Raw genomic sequence first — 19,978 nt, forward strand, 5'->3', positions numbered from 1 at the left:
AGACTAGTCATATATTGCTCACTTTGGAAGTTACTTGATTGTACTTCCTGCCTGCTCAAGTAATATTATCTCCCTTTTCAGGCCTTTGATGAAGTAGAAGATTAGATAGTCGTAGTTACTGTACTCTTAAGATCTAGCCAAGCCATTTCCTATACAAGACTTAGACTCCATAGGATAGAATGTTTTTTAAAACATTTAGCATATGTTCCTTGATTAATATTGTTTATGCAGATTGTAATTCTAATCTTATACTTGATATCTGTTCCCAGTGTATATTGTTCCGTATCGGGTTTGGAACTCTCTTAACTTAAACAAAAGGGGAGGTGCTGCAGGAGCTCCTTCTGCTCCTTCAGCCTTTAAGATACGAGCCCATGGGGCATGGTCTCTTATACTTTAAAAAGCAGCGGAAGGGGCGCTCTCTTGCTTCCGGCTCCCGTTCTGTAGGCTACACTGTTTTTTGTTTTGCAAAGAGAGGACTGTTGTTTGGGACTGTGATCTCTAAATTTTTCCCCTCAAATAAATAACCCTTTTTATTATCCCTAATTCGTAACTGGTGTGGGATTGTTTTGCGGCTTCAACTAAGAGTATTTGAAAGCAATATACAAGCCTACTATTTTGTAAATGAATTCAAATGTAAGCTACACATATACACATGCATGCACACATACACAGAGACATCAACCTGGGTCTGAGCTGGGATCTCCCTCCCGGATGGCTAGGTTTTATGGTGTCTAAAGGTGTTGGGAAGCCTGCTGGGAAGAAGTCAATGGTCTGTTTCCATCAGTAAAACCTGCAAACAACAATACCAACCTGCCAGGCAAGATATGCCAACTGTCTCAGTAGTGCCAGGAACACTTCTGCTTCCCGATTGGATTTGAGACTGACTCCGTAGGAAGGAAGTCACTGCTGGTACTATAAACCTGGAGCACTCAGGGGTACCTACTACTGTTGTTTTGCTAAATGAGCATGGTGTCAAACTGCCTTCTCAACATTCACACTTGTTCCCATGAGTTAGTGGTACATGTAACCTCAGTCGGAGCAGTCTCTGTAGATGCTTCAGAGATTCATAACTTGTCAAAATGATGAGGCAAGTGATTGTTGAGTGTTCAATAGAAGCAGCTACATAACCCCCTCCAAGGCCCAGGAAACATCACAAAAAGAGAGGGCTATAAGAATATGGAGCCGGAAGATGGCAAGAAGCTCTGTGAAACTGTTTCCTGGACATAACAAGCTGTAGTACCCATGTCTTACTCAAGTAAATACCCCCTCCCACCCACGCTCATGCAAGCAACCCATACATAACCTATATAAATACCACAGAAGACACACACACACACACACACAGTGTACAAAGACAGGAAGACAACTTGTCGGAGGGGGAAGGGAGCTTGGCGGGAGTGGAAGGCAGATAAGAGGATTGTAGAGAGTGGATATGATCACAATATTTCACCTATGTATGAGATTGTGAGAGAAATGCAACTTTTGAAATTCCCACAAAAAAAAAACTGTTTTTAAAGTCTAGACAGGAGCTATCGTCCAAGCTCAGTACCAGTTATGTCCAAAAAGCCAGGAACTCTCACCAGAGGTACACTAATACCTCACACAGCTTGCCGTCTTCTGAGGCAGACCCTCTTCGGATGGTGTAGTGATCTGAGTAAGAAATGGCCTCCATAGTCTCGGGCATTTGAACACTTGGTCCTCCGTTGCTTTGGGAAGTTTAGTTGATACAGCCTTACTGAAGGAAAGATGCTAACTGGGGGCAGGCTTCGAGATGAGAAAGCCTGGTACCACTTGAAATTTGCTCTCTGCTTTGTGCTTATTTTGAAGATGTAAGTGCCCAGCCTCCTGCCCTGGCCACCGGACCTGCTTCTTGCTACCACGTTTCTCCATCACTGTGGAGACTCTAACCCTATGGAACCAAAAATAAACTTTCTTCCTGAAGTTCTCTTTCCTTGTGGTAGGGTTTTATTTTTAATTATTGTATGTGTATGGGTGTTTTGCTTGTGTATATGCCTTTGCACCCTGTCTCTCTGGTATCCAAGGATGCCAGAAGAGGGTTTCTGATCCCTTGGAACTGAAGTGTCTTGGCTGTGAGCTTCCGCGTGGGTGCTGGGTCCCGGGTGCTCTGAGCCACAGAGCCATCTCTCCAGCCCCGAAGCTCACAGTGTTCTGCCACAGCCACAGAACAGTAACTAATGCAGATGGCGTCTAGGAATCTGCATTGTTAACTGGCTCCCAGAATAGTTCTTAAGATACACCAACAACATCTGAAAGTCGCAGGCCTGAACTCCTATCAGACAGATGGGGGAGGCAGAGAAGACCATGTTCAAAACTGGAGAAGGAAAGTCCCAAGGCAAGAAGGGAGGGGTCCTCAAGAGGGAGAAGGGAACCGGCCAAGGACAGCACACACAGCCGAGCGAGCTCGGAGCAGCTGGGCAAGGGTTCTCCAGGACTAACTGGAGAGGGGCTGCCCCTAGGGACAGGATTTCAGCACAGTCTAACAAGCCGCCAAGTAAGCAGGACCTGCTGCCAGCGGGAGGGTGAGTGAATAAGTGACAAGCCCTTGAGAACCCTCCCAGGGGGGAGGGGCATCTCCGAAAGACTGCCAGGAGCCCATCTTGCCTTTCTAACTGAATCACAGCTCAGACAAGATTTATTTCACTGCTCTGGAAGAAATAAAGAGGTGCGGCATATCTTGTTTCTGGAGACAGCGGAAGGCCTCGCTTCTTGTCACTGTTTTCAACAAATGGCAGTGAGCACAGAATAGTACTCACCTCAGCCAGATGATATTTGTGCCGCATGGCAGTGGCAGCTGAGCTAAAAGGCAGGCTGGAAAGGCAAGGTCATGCAAGCAACAGATCTTCAGCTCTTCCGTGTTCCTACAGAAGTGGGTGGGGGCAGCAGAGGAAGAAAGAGCTGGAGGCTCACACCAGGCCACACAGACAGGTGTGCCCTTCACTAGTGAAGCCTGGCAATGACAAGCCAGCCCTGCATGCAAGATGGCTGCATCACACTGTGTTAGGCAACCCTGCAGCAGATTCTGACCACGCTACAGTTGGAGAGTTCTGTAGGGGGAAAAAAAAGACCCAGAGATACAACCATACCCCAAGAAGGGATACAGAAGCAGAGGTCAGCGGTAGGACTAGCCATCCAGAGGCAGTTACAAAGAGCCAAGCGAGAAATGTGGAGAATTGAAGACAGTAGCCAGGAGGATGGGGAAAGGAGTCATAGAAAAATAAGAATAAAAATTTAGCAGTTAAAAATGCAAGGCTTAGTGACATGGAGAACAGATTGTGGGAGAGTGGGGGTGGGGGCAGAACAACTCCAGCTTCGTGGTTTAAGCAACTTAGCTTTACATCAGGTAAAAGCAACACAAGCTCTTATATAAGCTACAGATCAATTTGCCATCTGCCTCCAACTTGAAACACTCAAAATCTGTTTGTAAGCCAACTCAGAATCTTCCAGATTCAGGAAGACGGTATTTTAAATACTTTTATGAAACAGCACAATTATGAAACACACCCGTGTGCCGGCTTCAGATACATCCTTCAACTACTCTTTTCAGCAACGCAGCTCAGAAATAGAAATTAGTCCAGATTTGAAAACCTGGCAAGAAGGGGAAAAGCTATAGAGAAATTACTCCAAAAAACCCAAAGCACAGCCATTTGCAGAGAAAAGTACTAACCAATGCTTTAATACCCGGATGATTGAGTGAAAAAGAACACGCTGTAGAATGTCCAATGTGAAGTACATGTTAAAGGCTTCTCTGCCCAAGAATGTTATTTACCTAAGTTATAGGACTCAGGTTATCTGTGAGGAAAAAAAAAATCTATCTTAATTAGCTATAGCAAATACTTCCCAAACTGTTCTTTTTTGGCTTCGTATTAAGATGGTTTTCTACTTATTAAACATGGGTGTGCCTGGTATTTTGGACATTCCCTTTGAGAAAAAGCAGAAAGCTTTGCTCTAAGGGTGTGAGTCAGGGGAGCTGGGAAGCCGCCCAGCGTCTGGCCCTGTGCTTCAGTGGCTGGGAATGTAGAACACCGTCTGCCAGGGCTGCCTCGGGTACATCCTCAGCTCTGCAGGCCTGCTAACAGGCTCTTTCAGCCCTCTACCAGTCCACACTCTAAGATGGCATGTAACCAAACAGCTAGAGAAATTCAGGTCTCTTTCTCAGGGGTAGAGGTGGCTTCACCTCCTTTCCCTGGTCCCTTGCAGCACCTTTAAGCCCAACCCCTCAAACATACTGACCTCTACCTAACACTGCCTTTGCAGACATTCCAGAGTTCTATTACAGTTCCCCAAAATTCCAAAGTAATACCGACTGTGCTTTAGAGGAAATAATTAATATAACAGAAGTGGAGCCCTGGGTATAACCTAGTAAAGACCCATTCATAGCTAATATGGTCCCTCGCTTAAAACAAGTATGCAGGCTGAGCCAGTTGAATTTTTTTTTTTAATTTTTTAATTTTTTTTTTTTTTTTTTTTTTTTTTTTTTTTTTTTTGGTTTTTCAAGACAGGGTTTCTCTGTGGCTTTGGAGCCTGTCCTGGAACTAGCTCTTGTAGACCAGGCTGGTCTCGAACTCACAGAGATCCGCCTGCCTCTGCCTCCCGAGTGCTGGGATTAAAAGTGTGCGCCACCACCAGTTAAGTTTTAAGCACTGTATGCTACTACTGAATCTGTTGAGCTTTATGAGAACTCCCATACAGGATGCTAGAGAGATGGCTAATAGCCTGGGTTATTCTTCTAGAGGACCCAAGTTCAATTCCCAACACCCATGTGGCAGCTAACAACCATCTACAACTCCAGTTCTGAGGGATCCGACACCCTTGTCTGTCCTCCCCAGGCTCAGGAACACAAGCAATGCACAAAAATACATGGCAGGTAAAACACTCATAAAATAATCTAAAAAAAAAAAAAGAACTCCACAAACTAGGAAAATACCATAACCAATATATTCCTTTTACAATATGAGCACCAAGGCACAGAATGGCCAGGTAAATATCCAAAATCATACAGTGAATTAGCAGGGGAGCTGGGATTTGGACCTTGGCAGGCTGGTCTGAAGATGACTTCCTGACCTCTGACTATGACCAGGTACTGCAGGCAGCCCTGTGCTGTGGCATTTGCTTCCCCTATCCACTGTCCTTGATGTCCCTCACCCAACTATTATTCCTATACTGACATGTTAACCTCCTGAGTCCTCGGGGGCCAATGCCAGACTACGGTTCTCATTCCCTACTTCATCTCTGTTCTCCACTCCTAGAGGTACCTGTAGTTCTGTTCCCCAAATCCCACAAGTCTCTCCTTCCTAGGCATGGCCCAGAGACTGTATCTATGCCTGGAATGACATTCAGAGCTAGGTTTTAACACTTGGGCAGTCTTCAGTATGGATGGTGTCTTTAGAAATCCTGAAGCCTCCCTCTGAACTGGACAGCGAGTAGAAACACTGCAGTTTCTAACCAGAGCTCCATGTCCAACCCCGAGGCTGGCTATATGAATGGTGAGTGGGTCTCTTCCTGGCTTCATGGGTCTCATCAGTACCACACTGTGCATAAAGATCTCTTCTACTTGGAGACTACATAGTGTTTTTCAACTTAGCAACACTGCAAAAACCATTCTATCAAATTTTGACTTTTTGAAAATCTTTTTCCCCCAGCATGAAGATATGTAATGTAGGCCTCTCTTAATGCTGGGCACTGGCAGTGACCACCACTCTTGGTCTGCTCTGGGATGGGGGTAGAAAGCAACTGAGGTCCTGCAGTATGCTGGACTGCTAAGCTGAGGGTAAACTGGTTAGGTGCATCCCATGCATTATCAACTTGCAACAGATTTATTTGCATGTGGAATTTGCAAAAAGTGTCTTACAAATACAGCTGAAGTTGGGGACCCCCCCCCCAAAAAAAGGACTAAAGGATGTAAAAGACTGTAGCTGAAAATTTAAGATCAAACAGCAAGGCTCCCCATTCCACAAACTGAAACAGTCTCTACCCAGACAGACACTCTGCTGAGCATTTGCTCAAGAGTGTCTTTCCACAGAGAAGGAATCTCAAGAGTTCACCAGGAACCAGGAATCCACGGCCTTGGCTCAGAAACCACATTCTTTCCTGGCGAATAAGGCAAAAGAAAGCCTATCATCTTAGCAAGTCAAACCAAGAGAAGTCAGCCTGTTTTTCTTTTTTCACCAGGAAATGGACTGCCGGGGAGGGAATTCCTCTACTCGCTAGAGCAGATCTGACATGTTGCAGCCAACAGGCTCATCAGTTCCGAAGGCCTGCTGTGCTCAGCTTCAGCCCCTCAGCCCTGAGCTCCACAACCCTCTCCTACCACTCTTTGGTGAGCGCAGAATGGAGAAAGTCAGTTGGGTCCTCTAACCTGGAAAAGAGGTTAGAAGGTTGCATAGCTGTGGCTGTCAGAACAGTAAGTGCAGAAACAAGTCTGAAATCTCAGCACTCAGGAGACTAAAGACAGGAAGATTATAAAATTCAAGGCCACCCTGAGCTATGTGGACATACTAAAGCTCTGCCTTTAAATTCTTAAATCTTTATAATTTACAATGCGCATTGAAGGCAGGCCAACCGAGAGTGAGTAAGTCAGTTTCTTCTGTTAGAGAAATCTCCTAGCAGCTGCGAGGTCCTCAGAATGGATCGCTTCAGCATCATGAACCCCTAGGGCTATCTCCGCAAAAGTCAAGGCAGATGGATACAGTCAAGGAGGAACTGACCATACTGTCGGCGAGATAGGAGAAGGGTGAGGGAGGATCCAAGAATGGCTTAGGCAGAAAGGAAAGGAAACGGCAGGAGAACATCAACAAGAATAAACCACAATGAAGACAGTAAGTCGGCTGACCAGAGACGTGGCCATCTAAAGACTCTATTCGAGAAGCCTGTCACTTCCTACAAAGGGTCATGGAATCCCAGTCACCCCAAACTTAAGCAACTTTTGCTAAGTTCAAGTCAAACCAATGCACTCATCTATCTGCTGAGAAAGAATAGCGATGAATCGTGGAGTTCTCTCACACACTTGGGTCACTCATGACAGTACACAACACAATGTCTTCAAGCAACATCATTTCCACCACTGCCCAGCCACTGCATAGTCTCTGAAGTTTACTTAATCTTATCCATCCACTAAAACCGGCACTATTGTTCAAGCGGAGTTTCTCTACCAAGGCACCACTGACATTGGGGGCTGGACAACCTCATGTGTGCTCATATCCTGTCACTACAGGGCTACAACAACATCCCTGCTTTTTATCTTCAAGGTGCTAACACAACTCCTGTCTTCCAGTTATGAGAACTAAAACTGCCTCCAGACCTTGTCAAATGTCTTCCTCCAACGAGAACCTCTGCTAGAAAACATCCAGATTCATTTAAAAAAAAAAAAAAAAAAAAGACACCCTGAATGAAGATTTAGCACCCACGGTTCGCAGCCACAGGCTGCACTCTGGACCCAGATCACCATCTTGTACAGGTCTGAACGAGGGCGGAAAGCAGGGAAATCTGCCACTCTTCATGGAAAAACAACCACTGTGTCCATGATCTATCAATGATGAACTAACCGCACCACCCAGAGTGACACAGGTCACAAAAGAACAAAGTGTATGACACCGAGTGTCCAGCCGCACCATCAGAAGAGTGACTGTCTCCGATACCTGAAAAGCCGGGGTTTCTGGAGATCCTTAAAAGGGAGGTGATTTTCCAAACAGGGTCTTTGCACAAGAACCAGAGTACTTTCAGTCCACCGATTTTAAAAGACAGAAACCCACAGCATACAGGCCCGAGCCACCGGTGGCAGCCTGGGAGTTTGTGCGCATGCGTCCTCCCAGACTTCGCCGCGGCCTGACCTAACAACAGCACGTTTTAGCTGGAAATGGTCGGTGGCAGTTCATAAACAGCTCTGAATACAAACCCGTCTCAGAGGAGGCATTAACAAATCCCCACTTCTCGAATTCCCACACGAGCAATTTTCTCGTCGCTCCGACAAGAGAAATGTTTGTAAAGAAAAGCAGCAAACAGTTCTGAGATCTTTGGGCAATATTTTCCAAACAAGCGCACCACCGTACACCAAACAGCATCATGGCAGGACAAATCTCTGCCAATGTCTACACCCGCTCCATGGTGATCAGGCGCTCAGCCTGACCACCCTCTCCCATTTTTATATTTTGTTTATTTGTATTATTGCAGTAGGGGGAATAAGTCTTTCCCTCCACTCACTAACTTACCCTTTTCTTAGAAATTAGGGCCTTCTATTCCATGCCAGCATACACACCAGCTTACAGGGTGGGGGGTTCTTTTCCCAGCAATACTGAAGAGGGCACCTATGGGGTACCGTACTTCTGGAGAAAGTCTTAGGGTTGATTTGTAACTTGACCCGAGTATCCAGCACTGCTCTGGTCAGTGCGACACACCTGCCAGCCTTCATCCGATTTAACCCCAGCTGCTCTAATAAAACTCTGATCCCAAACAAGCACACTTCAGAAACCTTTAGACTATTTTAACACAGCCCTTCGCAAACTTTGAAGTGTACAAGAATCCCCTGGGGATTTTGTTCAAAAAACAGGTAATGATATGGGGTCAGGACTGGGACCCAGATTCAGTTTCCAGCCTGGACCCAGACGAATGGATGACCTGTGATCCCCAGAGGAAAAAGCTCAGAGAGCAGAGCCGGGAAAGAAAATTTAATTTTTAAAAAGCCTATCGCCCAGTTTGGCCTCAAGACTTCTGCGCTCAGGTGACTCTCTAACCTCAGCAACCTGACTGACTGGGAGTGCGAAAAGTATCAGACTGTCTGGGTTTGGGGCCCTAATTTAAGAGAAGAGCAGTTTCTACACCCAAATGGCAGGTCTCGAACATCAAGAGGGTAGACTTGAAGGTAAGCTGTCTTTGTTTGCCCCCACTTCCTGCTGCATTCAGAGTGGTTGGTGGGCCTGAATTTATCAACATATTTAACACAGCTCCAATTTTCAAGGAAATGATAATGTTTAAAACGTGTGTGTATTAGCCAGGTGTGGTGGTGCACACCTTTAATCCCAGCACGTGGGAGGCAGAGGCAGGCGGATCTCTGCGAGTTCGAGGCCAACCTGGCCTACAAAGCAAGTTCCAGGACAGCCAGAGCTGCTACACAGAAAAACCCTGTCTTGAAAGAAACAAAACAAAACCTTGTGTGTACACAGTACACCTTCTGGAAAAAATCAAAGCTTTTTAAATTGAATCTTTCCTACCAAGAAATTCAGTTTGGTTTGTGGACAACCATTAACACTGCCAATGACCTAAATAAATGTCAAGTCATTTTCTACTGCGTTACTAAGTGCAGAGTTGGCATGCTAAAAGGCAGGCCAAAAACCAGGCTCTAAGACTAACACTAGTACTATATTGTCTTTTTGGTGGTGTTCACCATTAATCCCAGCCCTCGGGAGGCAGAGGCAGGCAATCTCGGAGTTCGAGGTCTACAAAGTAAGTTCCAGGACAGGCTCCAAGCTACAGAGAAACCCCGTTTCGAAAAACAAAACAATCAGCAATGAAACCTACTCCTCCCCCAACCTTCCCTTTTATGATAATATACCAAGGTACTGAGACAGGCTCGGATCCACCCTCATCTTCCACACCACACATCCCAGTTCCTAACTCTCCCTTCCACTCCTGTACCTAATCAACATAACCTGAGGGACCCAACCATCACCACTTCCTAGTGTGAACCTATGGACGGAACTCCAGGGGCATCTGTCTGTACAGTCCCATGGCCTGGCACCTCATACAGGTTGTGTGTCTGCCTCTCCCTCAGCTGTTCATAGCTGCTTATCACAGAATGAGCCAACGACCAACCCATATATCTGACACCAGGCCCTTCTGGAGACAGCAATGAATGTGTCTAGCATCACAAAACTTAACATCACTTCTGCAAGTTCTGCTATTTTCTGCTATTGATATTTTATTTAGGATTTTTTTTTTAATTCCAGTCCATCGACAGAAGCAGATGATGAAGGCCTATTCACATTATAATGGCCAGGAAGGAAAGGGGGTAAGGGAGTCAGAGAGATGGCTTGTTGAGTAGACCTAACCACTCCAGAACTGACATAGAAGTCAGATGTAGTGGCATCTGGAATCCCAGCAATCCTGTGGTGAGACATGAGACAGATGGGAAAATTGGCCAGAACCTCATGGACCAATTAGCCTTGTGTACATTTCAGCAGCAGAAACCAGAGAGACCCTGCCTCAAAACGAGGTATAAGATTGGTGTGCTGGCTTGTATTATGTCAACTTGACACAAGCTAAAGTCATCTGAGAGGAGGGAGCCTTAATTGAGAAAATGCCTCCATATGATAAGGTTGCCGGCCCTTTTCTTAGTGTTAGCCTTATGGTGTAGGGCATTTTCTTAGTGAAGGATGGGGGACAGGGAGGGCCAAGCCTATTCTCAGTGGGATCAAGAAAGCAGGCTGAAGGAGACAAGCCAGTAAACAGCTCTCCTCCATGGGCTCTGCATCAGCTCCTGCATCCATGATCCGTCCCTGCTTCAGTTCCTGTCCTGACTGCCTTCGATGATGAACACAGATATGGAAGAGAAGCCAGATAAACCCTTTCCTCCCCAGGCTGCTTTCTTTGGTCGTGGTCACAGCAACAGGGACCCTCCTTAAGACAATGGAACCACTGAGATGACCCAGTGGGTTAAGCACTTGCTCCTGGGCAAGCATGCGGACCTGATTCTGAACCCCTTCCCTGCAACCACACATAGCCAGATGTGATAGCATGCATCTGTAATCCCAGCGTGCCTACTGCAAGATTGGTGGTGGAGACACGAGAACCCCTGGAAGCCTGGGTGCCAGCCAACCTGGCTTAAGAACCAGAACCAGCGAACAAGAGATCCTGTCCCAAACAATTTGGGAAGGTGAGGAGCAAAGTCTGGGGGTGCCTTCTGACTTTCACATGTGCATGGTGCCCACATTCATTCTGTCTCTGTCTTTGTCTCTCTTCCCACGTGCGCGCGCCTGCACACACACACACACACACACACGATTTGTTTTTAAGTGGAAGAAGAGACCCAACTCACAAAGTTGCCCCCTGACCTCCACAGAGGCACCATGGTACACGTCTACATTCATACACATACCCACACCAAAATAAAAAAAAAAAAAACCAAAGATGTGAAGAGAAGGAAAGAAAAGGAAGGAAGAAAGAAGGGGTGGAGGGAGGGATAGGTCCTAGTGTGCCTTTAAAGGCCATGTCCCCAATGACCTAACATAATTCCATTAAGCCCTGCCTCCTGGGGGTGACAAACCCTCCAAGTCCATGTGCCTTTAGGGACACAATGAGTGAGTGGAATCTCAGAAGAGAAAACCCTTTCCCTGCCTTCCAGACACTCGCTCAAGACACGCCTGCCATGCCCTGGCTCACATGCGCCCTGATGTCTCAGTTGCACAGGCAGCTTCCTCTACCCGGGAAGCCTTCTCACCTTTACCATGAAAACCTGTTCCATCAGCTCATGGTCCCAGCACATGCATTCAGAAACTTGAGCTTCCTCACAGTGTAGGCTACGGCTGGTGTTCATACTCCCCCACGTAGTGTGACATTTTACTCTTTTGACTTTTTGTTTGAGGGCCCCACCATCCAGTTCCCAAATAAATCATAACAAATGCTTATTCTTAATTATAAACACCTGGCCTTGGCCAGGCTTGTTGCTAGACAGTTTTTCTTAACTTAAATGATCCCGACTACCTTTTGCCTCTGGGCTTTTTCCTTTCCTTACTTCTTTATGTCCTACTTTCCTTCTTCATCCGTGGCTGACTGTGTAGCTGGGTGGCTGGCCCCTGACATCCTCCTTTCCTTGTTCTCTTGCTCCTCCCTTTCCTCAAGTCTTCTATTTATGCTCTCTGCCTGCCAGCCCCGCCTAACCTTGCTCCCGCCTTGCTATTGGCCGTTCAGAACTTTATTAGACCATCAGGTGTTTTAGACAGGTAACGAATCACAGCTTCACAGAGTTAAAAACAGCATAAACAAAAGTCACACACCTTAAAACAATAATCCAACATCCCCAAAGGCCAAAGTTTGATTCCCCCATAGCTTGCTTCCTGCAGCAGTTCTACATGCAATTCTACATGTGTACCTCTGAGTCCTCAGTTCCTTAAAACCTTCTACCAACTTCACAGCAAAGCACCAAGCAATTGGACTTCCAGGCTTATGTCCAGGGCTGCAAGCACACAGGCAGGTAGAGAGGTTAACAGCACCCTTCCTGGTGGAGATTTACTGTCAAAAAAAAAAAAAATCACCCAGTTTGACATTTGGTAACACACAGGAACAAAGAGGCAAGGGCAGCCTGTGGTCAAAGATAATCCAATAAGCAAAGCTTGTGTTCAAGTCGTTTTTTAAAAAAAAGAAACAAAGAAAGAAAAGAAAGAAAGAAAGAAAGTCATGGTGAACGCTGATCACTGTGCCTTTAAGAGAACACAGGAAGGATTTCTCTGCTTCTCAACTTTCATTTTCTTTCAGCACATCCCTATCTCTACTCCAAGCTTTCATTTTCAGAAAGTCCCTCTCATGACAAATTGACTCCTGTTAGGGCCGTGCGTCACAGCGGATCCGAAAATGAGCCTTGCCTGCGGGTAGCAAATAAGCCACCCGAGCGCATTGTCAGCCGCACAGATCTTAGTAACCCTCGGGCTTAGGAAACTTCTCAGGCGTGTGGGAAGGAAGAAAGGGTTTCAAGTATCATTCTTCCTAGATTCGCTTTGCATTTCTATAAAGAAACTGAGCACGAGACACACTTCTCTAAGTAGCCTGAGCATGTGTGTGTTCAGACCTGCAGAGCATGGGAAAAGGATCTGTGTCCCCAACAAGCACCACCACTCATGTGGAAACTCCTCCCACTTCCTCAGAACCCTAACTCCTGGCAGCATGTGGGCAAGTGTGATGTCTGCCACCCAACTCCACCTCCACCCTTTCCTTCTGTCAACACCAGCCCAGAGCTCCTCAGAGAACAGGGCCCAGACCCCTGCCTACCACAGAAAATCCTTCAAATTGGGCACAGGAGATGTGTGCCAAGTGTCAGACAGGCCTGTACCTTGATCCCTGGGGCCCCGGTTTTCCAAGATCATGCGTCTGTCTCATGCCGTCTGTTCAATGAAGCCTTGTGGTGTGGCCAGTGGTTTGGAAAACTAGCAAAGTACAAGATGCAAACTAAACAGAAGGCCAAGCCAGAACAACTAGAGGGATATTGTCCTAGGAACAGGGCAGCCACTCTGCAGGGTCAGCTAGCCCTGCACAGAAACAACTCTGGGCATCAAAGGACATGGACAAACGTGCCTGTTTCTAAATGGTCCACACAAGGAGGAAAGATTCGAACACAAGTAAATGTCATTTTAATCTCTCTCCCCGGCTTCTAACTTTTCAGGGGTCTATCTATCCCCTCGTCATTCATATCAACAACAGGCCCAGACAGACAGACACCTTACCTCACTCGGGACCAACTGACTTGATGGGTTGATCCCACCATGGCTGACAATCCTTCCCTTCATTACTCTCATGGTTTCTACTTGTAATCTTCCTAATAAGGACAACTGGAAGTAATAAAGGCCATCTGAGGTCAGTTACTGGATCAGACAACAGTCCTGAGACCCTGTCCTCCTACAGCACACCTAGTAGCACACCTACAGAGTACATTGTACATACTTGTTGAAGGAGAGAATGTATGTATGCATTTGAGCTTCGGCAGTAATGTCACGTTTGTGTTAGAAACTTAATTTTTAGCTAAGAGACATCCTAATGCTGGCTGGAAAAGTGAAATCCCCTTCAAACAAACACACAAATAAACCTCCCCGGTGTGTGTGTGTGTGTGTGTGTGTGTGTGTGTGTGTGTGTGTATTCTGTCATGAACACAGAACTATCCTATAAGCTACTAACATCTTTTGAAGGTCAAGAAGAAAAGCAGCCTGCAGGACCTCTACATTTGAATTCTGTTCATGGTACCTGCTCCTTAAAATGAAAATTAATCCCAAGGGGTTAGCAGGTGAAGCCACTGAAAGTGCAGTGTGAAATGGCTTGACAGGTAAAGCCTGGAGCCAACTGGGAGGCCACTGGTCCACTCAGCCACACATTTACTTACTCAATGATCATTTCAGAATAACACCAATGGGGTGTCATTCTGCCAGCAGCAGCCAGTAATCACCAAGGCATAAAAATGGAAAATTTCCTGGGGTAAGCAGAATGTGCAGAACAAAGGTAAACCCTAAATGCTTTAGCATCCAGGAAGTGGTGCAAGAACCTGACACCAAAGGAAAGCAAAATGTAGGCAGATGATAATCTTTCCCAGCCAGGTGGTGGTGGCGCACACCATTAATCTCAGCACTGGGGAGGCAGAGGCAGGAGGATCTCTGTGAGTTGGAGGCCAGCCTGGTCTACAGAGGGCATTCCAGGACAGTCAGGTTTGCACAGAGAAACCCTGTCATGAATAACTTTAAAAAGAAAAAGGGTAGTCTCTGTTGTTTTGACAGTCACTTTAGAAGCTCTCACAATAATTTTCTCAAAAGCAGTGGGGGGGCTAAGTGGAGCCAGAGACGTCTCCACAACTTCCAAGGAGAACTGAATACTACCCATCAGTTCAAAGGGACAAATAGAGGCTCCAGAGTGAGCTTTCCAACAAACTTGCTAATGTACCTCTTACATCTGAAGCGTCTCTCCTGGCAACTGCGACAGAATGAAGTAGGAAGCCCAGAGAGTTCTCACCATCAGGGGTTCACACCACCTACTCAAGCAGATTATCAGCCAGAGATGACAAGACTTGCAAGCAGGCACAACCTTGCAGGCCTTGCCACTCACTTACTGCTGCTGACTGCTGAGGCTCATATAAACCTTCAGTTCCCTTAGAAGCGTGAGTCGCTCAGGACCCTGACGTGAGACTGATCAAACTTCAAAGAGAAGAGCATCAGCTGGGATTCTCCAGTGTTCTCTCTTGAGAGCTTGAATTTTCACAATGGAGAAAAGTCAAAAATAAAGTTGTTCAAAGACTCAAAAGTATGGTGAGTGTCCTAGTTAGGGTTTCCACTGCTGTGATAAAACACGATGACCAAAAGCAGCTTGGAAAAGAGTTTATCTCAACTTGCAGGTCCTGACCACAGTCCACCACGAAGGGAAGTCAGGGTAGGAACTCTAGACAGGAGCCTGGTGGCAGGAACTGAGGCAGAGACCACAAGAACTAACTGTTGCTTATGGCTCCTGGTTTGCTCAGCCAGCTTTCTTACAGCACGCAGACCCACCAACATAGGGTGGGTGCCACCCATAGTGGGCTGCACGCTCCCACATCAATCACAAATCAAGAAAACAACCGACTTGCCTACAGGCCAACCATAGGAGCCCACAGTCTCAACTGAGAGTCCCTCTTTGCAAATGACTCTAACTTGTGTCATTGACATAAAACTAACCAACACAGTGACTAAATACAACGTGGCATGCTAGGCTTCCCTAGGAACAGCAAAAGGATATTCGTAGAAACACTCATGAGACCCGAATCACGTCTGTGTTCACCAGCAGTTGTGTGTATGTAAGGGTGCATTGCTTTACTGTAATTCACCTGGCTAAGTAAGACAGTATCAGGAGGAGCAGGGTGGGCAGCGTAGAAGAATTTTCTGTATTATCTTCACAAGTCTGTGGTAAATCTCACAACTTTTAAAGGAAGGTTGTTTTCTTTTTTTCTTGTTCTCTTTTACAAGGCTTATCAGTAATGAAAGAGCGAGGGGGTATTTTAAAAACAAAAAGACATGTACATGGGAGAGAGACTCCTCGGGAGCATGGGAAGTTGAAGGGATGAGAGGGAGAATAATTAGAATTCTATACATTATGAAAATGTCATAGAACCTTTTTATATTTTTTTAAAGGAATTTCCTTTTCAATTTTACAGCCATCCTGAAAGCAAAACCCCAAACACTACTGTTTCCAGGCACCTGAAAAGCTAGCTAGGGCTGTTTAAATCCTTTCCTTGCTCTAACAGAAGGGAAAGTACCCCCACCACCACCACCACCAAGAGGTACCCACCGAACTGTGATACCCACCGGTACTAGTTGGCAAGCGAGCTAGGACGATTGAAAAAAAAAAAAAAAAACCAGTAACCCACCAAGCCAGCAGGTTTCACTTGAGGGCCCAGAGGAGAACTTGGGAGCCTGTGAAAGACCTCAGACCTCTTTGCAAGAGGAAAAGCTAAGCAGTGTTTTACACTGTGATAAGAACAGGAGCAAGGAACTGGTCGGAAGTTTTTAGGCAGCCACCTTGAAAGCGAGCAGTTTTTCTTGGCAAGAAGCTGGAAAGAGCCAGCTCCCAAATGACTTTAGGGTCTCAGCTTTGAAGGGGTTATCTGGCTGGTTTTATGTCAACTTGAAACAAGCCAGAGTCCTCAGAGAGGAGGGAGCCGCAGCAGAGAAATGCCTCCATAAGATCAGGCTACACACAAGCCTGTAGGGCATTATCTTATTTAGTGATGGATGTGGGGAGACTCAGACCATGGTGAGTGGTGCCATCCCTGGGCTGGTGGTCCTGGTTGTGTAAGAAAGCAGGCTGAGCAAGCCATGAGGAGCAAGTCAGTAAGCAGCACCCCTCCACGGCCTCTGCATCAGCTCCTGCCTCCGGGTTCCTGCCCTGACTTCCTTCAGTGATGAACAGTGGTGTGGAAGTGTAAGCCAGATAAACCCTTGCCTCCCCAGGTTGCCTTGGTCATGGTGTCTCAGCACAGCAACAGTGACCCTGACTAGAACAAGGGGAAATATTAACTAGCCAGCTAGTGCAGCGTTAGCCTTAGAAGCCTCAGAGGATAGAGTCATGGTCAGCTTTGAAAACCACCTTCCGTTACCCTGGTAACACTAAAAGAGAAACATCACTACTGCCCCTCCTTCAGATTTAAAATACCATGTGTAAAGGTGACTTTGTGGAAGCCCATTAAAGGGAAGCTACTTCCTCCTGGTCAAAACAACAGGATCTGAGTCCCATCTCTGGCCCTGTAAAGGCCTGTGACGTTCTGATCTGCTCCAAAGAAGAGAACATTGCATACTACCATCCCCTCCCTTAAGAGTTAATCCATCTGGGCCTGTCAATCACCTCCCTAGTGGTCAGCTACGCAAACCTGAAGACATGCCAAAGCAGTGGTTCCCAACCTGTGGGTCATGACCTCCACAGGGGCTGTCAGACATCCTGTCTATTCCATATTTACAATTCATAACAGTAGCTAAGTTGCAGTTACAGAGTAGCAACAAAACTAATTTTTTTTTTTTTTTTTGGTTTTTCGAGACAGAACAAAACTAATTTTACGATGGGGGGGGGGGGTCACCACAACATGAGGAACTGAATGAAAGGGCCTCAGCATTAGGAAGGATGAGAACCACTATGCTAAGGAGATTAGGGTGAAAGAATAATCTTCCCCATAGTAAGATAACTTCCAGAGGTCCCTTCCCCAGTGCAGCTGCTTACACAACTTCTGCCATGTCTAAGCCTTGCTGCTTTTCTGAATTCTAACTCAGAAAGCGCAATTATTTTCCTTTTCCTCCAGTCTTTTTCAGACACCTGACTTTCAGACACCTTTATCTCCCCTATTCTGCTGTTCTGTTGCCATGATAAACACCGACCAAAACCAGCTTGCAGGGGGCAAGGGTTTATTTGGCTTCTGAATTCCAGTGCATCCCTGAGGGAAGCCAAGGCAGGGACCTGGAGGCAACAACTGAAGCAGAAGCCAGGGACGCTGCTTCACTGGACTGGCCTCGAGGCTCCCTCCCAACTTTATTGTACAGCCGAGGCCCACCTGCTTAGGGATGGCACCGCCCTTGGAGGGCTGGGCCTGACTACTAATTAGAAATCAAGAAAAGCGGCCCCCACAGACATGCTCACAGGCCCATCTGATGATGGCAGTTCCTCGTTTCAGTTCCTTCTTCCCAGGTGTCCCGTTGACAACCGAGATTACCATCATACCTGTCGAAGGCTTAATGAAGCATGTTTTCCAGGACAGTCTGGACTTTCTCGTCCTCTCAAGTCCCCCCATCCCTGCCCCTTTCCATCCCACAGCTGCTTGCAGACCTCCACGGCTGAACACGACGACTTCCTCAGTCCCTGACTTCAAAAGGCATGGCTTTCTCTCTTTATCTCCCCTAGACTAGCAGCTCAATGATACCGCATTTTCAGGGACCTACTCCTTCTATTCCGGAGCTTACTCCCTTTCTTTCTCTCAAGCCCCAGTTTACAATCCTAGAATAAAACTCCTTTCTAAACTCGCCTTCCTGTTTTCTGTAAATTTCATTCTTTGAGCACATGGGACAAAGGACCTGGAAGCCACTTGTCCTGGGGTGGCTCGGGAGATCCTTGATTCACCCAGGACTTGAGATTAAAGAGAAAGTCTCCATCTCCACTGTGGAAGCTCAAATAATGTTTACTCCCATAGGCTCAAATTAGAAACATAAGTGAAAACATTTTGTGTGTATTAGAGTAATGTAATGCTTGCAAGATGGGCCACAGGGCTGCTTCAATATGAGTCAAACTTAAGGCAGACTCTGGTATGCTAAGGAACCAACCCCAAAGTGGCTCTGTTATAGTAACGAACCAACCTGAAACTGTGAATCCCAAAAGCACAAAACTCATGCTGACTGGACAATACAAAGACCCTATCTAAAAAAAAGACCTGATGGCCTTAACCAAGCTAACAAGAGCTCAAGAGGGACCTGTCTGGAGCTCAAAGAGAGAAGCTATGTAGCTTCTGGAATTCAACAGCCCAGACTGACTCTGTGAAGGAAGGATTCAGCCACTTCCAACTCCAAGGCATCCAGGTTCTTCTCTCCGACCAACACAGAAATGCGGGGAGAGTTCACGGTCCCTCCTGCACAATAATGATGTCCCTCAGTCACATGGGAACAGGTCTAGCTCCCCCAAAATAGTTGGACCACAGCTGAAGCGGGGGAGGAGGAAGTTGAGAGCAGAGGGTGGAATCTAGGGCAGAGAGGAAGGTCCAAAGAGCCTTTCACAAAGGTGGCAAGGCTGAATGTCCCTTCCCCACCTGCCCTCAACCCCATGAAACCAACTGAAGTCAGCCACCTTACAGGCACAAAGACATCCAGAGTGGTTGATGGTCATCTATGACTCATGACAATACTGGGTGTAAATTTGAGATGTTAACAGACATTCGTAAAGTTGCATGTAGAACTCCATGAGGCAGAGGATACACAGGGAAGTCCACACTATGCACATGAGCCAAATGTCCCCACTATGTGCCATAAAAGCCCCTCTCCTCTCTACGGCATGGCCACTGAAGATGCTAACTCTTGGCTCCAGCCAGCTTCCTCCCTTAGAGGTGGAACTGTTCTTAATACAGTCTCCCATTTTGCTGTCTCTGAAACAAATAAACCAAGGATTGGAATGTAAAATGGTTTGAAATGTAAATTGTTTGAAACAGAGGCCTTAAGTTATCCGTAATCATGTTTCTCCTCAGCACACCATCACTATATCTGTGTGCAATGAATATTCACTTTATTTTGGGAGTTTTCTGTTGGGACCATTTGGAGTCCTGGCCTCCAGCTGCTCTTCCCTGCTAGAGATCTTTACTTTCCCTCTGATTTGAGCTACCGAAAGCTGTGTCAAAGTTGTTTACCAGCTCTGCTTGATGAGTACATGTTGCCTTGGCCTTGAGGATCAGAGGATAAGGTTTTCACCTGTTGGCCCACCTGACTGTTGGGTACATAAGCCTCGGTGGTGCTATTGAATAAGGGGCTTCTTACCAGTGACTAGAGGTCCGTGTCCGTGTGTGTGTGTTTGTGTGTTTCAACCGCCAGCCCCTTGCCCGAAGCTCAGAAGCTCGTGAACTGTATGGTAGCACATAGAGCGCAGAAGGGCATTGTGCGCTGCAGTTTTCCAAATACAAAAAAATATAAAGTTATAGACTACCAGCAACAAAATTAATCTAGCCTTATTTAAAAGAAAAAAGAAAAAAATAACTTGTTTTGGTATGTGTCTAAGAAGACAGATA

The 19,978-nt window shown here is 46.4% G+C and overlaps 1 protein-coding gene across 9 annotated transcripts in view; it reads right to left on the reverse strand.

The window, feature by feature from the left end:
• Positions 1 to 19,978, reverse strand: part of Ldlrad4 (low density lipoprotein receptor class A domain containing 4) — a 323,747-nt gene that overhangs the window by 277,053 nt on the left and 26,716 nt on the right. For 3 of the 9 annotated variants that reach the window (XM_041639126.1, XM_041639141.1, XM_041639125.1), the window contains exon 2: positions 12,101 to 12,240. The exons of 4 other annotated variants lie outside the window; for them this stretch is intronic. The gene's annotated coding sequence lies outside the window, so the exon portion shown is untranslated. Of the gene's footprint in view, positions 1 to 2,774; positions 3,019 to 11,712; positions 11,754 to 12,100; positions 12,241 to 19,978 lie in introns of those variants that run through there. 2 more of the 9 variants (XM_041639132.1, XM_041639134.1) reach the window with 2 other exon arrangements.

This window comes from Microtus oregoni, unplaced genomic scaffold (genome assembly GCF_018167655.1).
Source record: "Microtus oregoni isolate MIOR12 unplaced genomic scaffold, Mior012 000057F_ref0000458, whole genome shotgun sequence".
NCBI lineage: Eukaryota > Metazoa > Chordata > Mammalia > Rodentia > Cricetidae > Microtus > Microtus oregoni.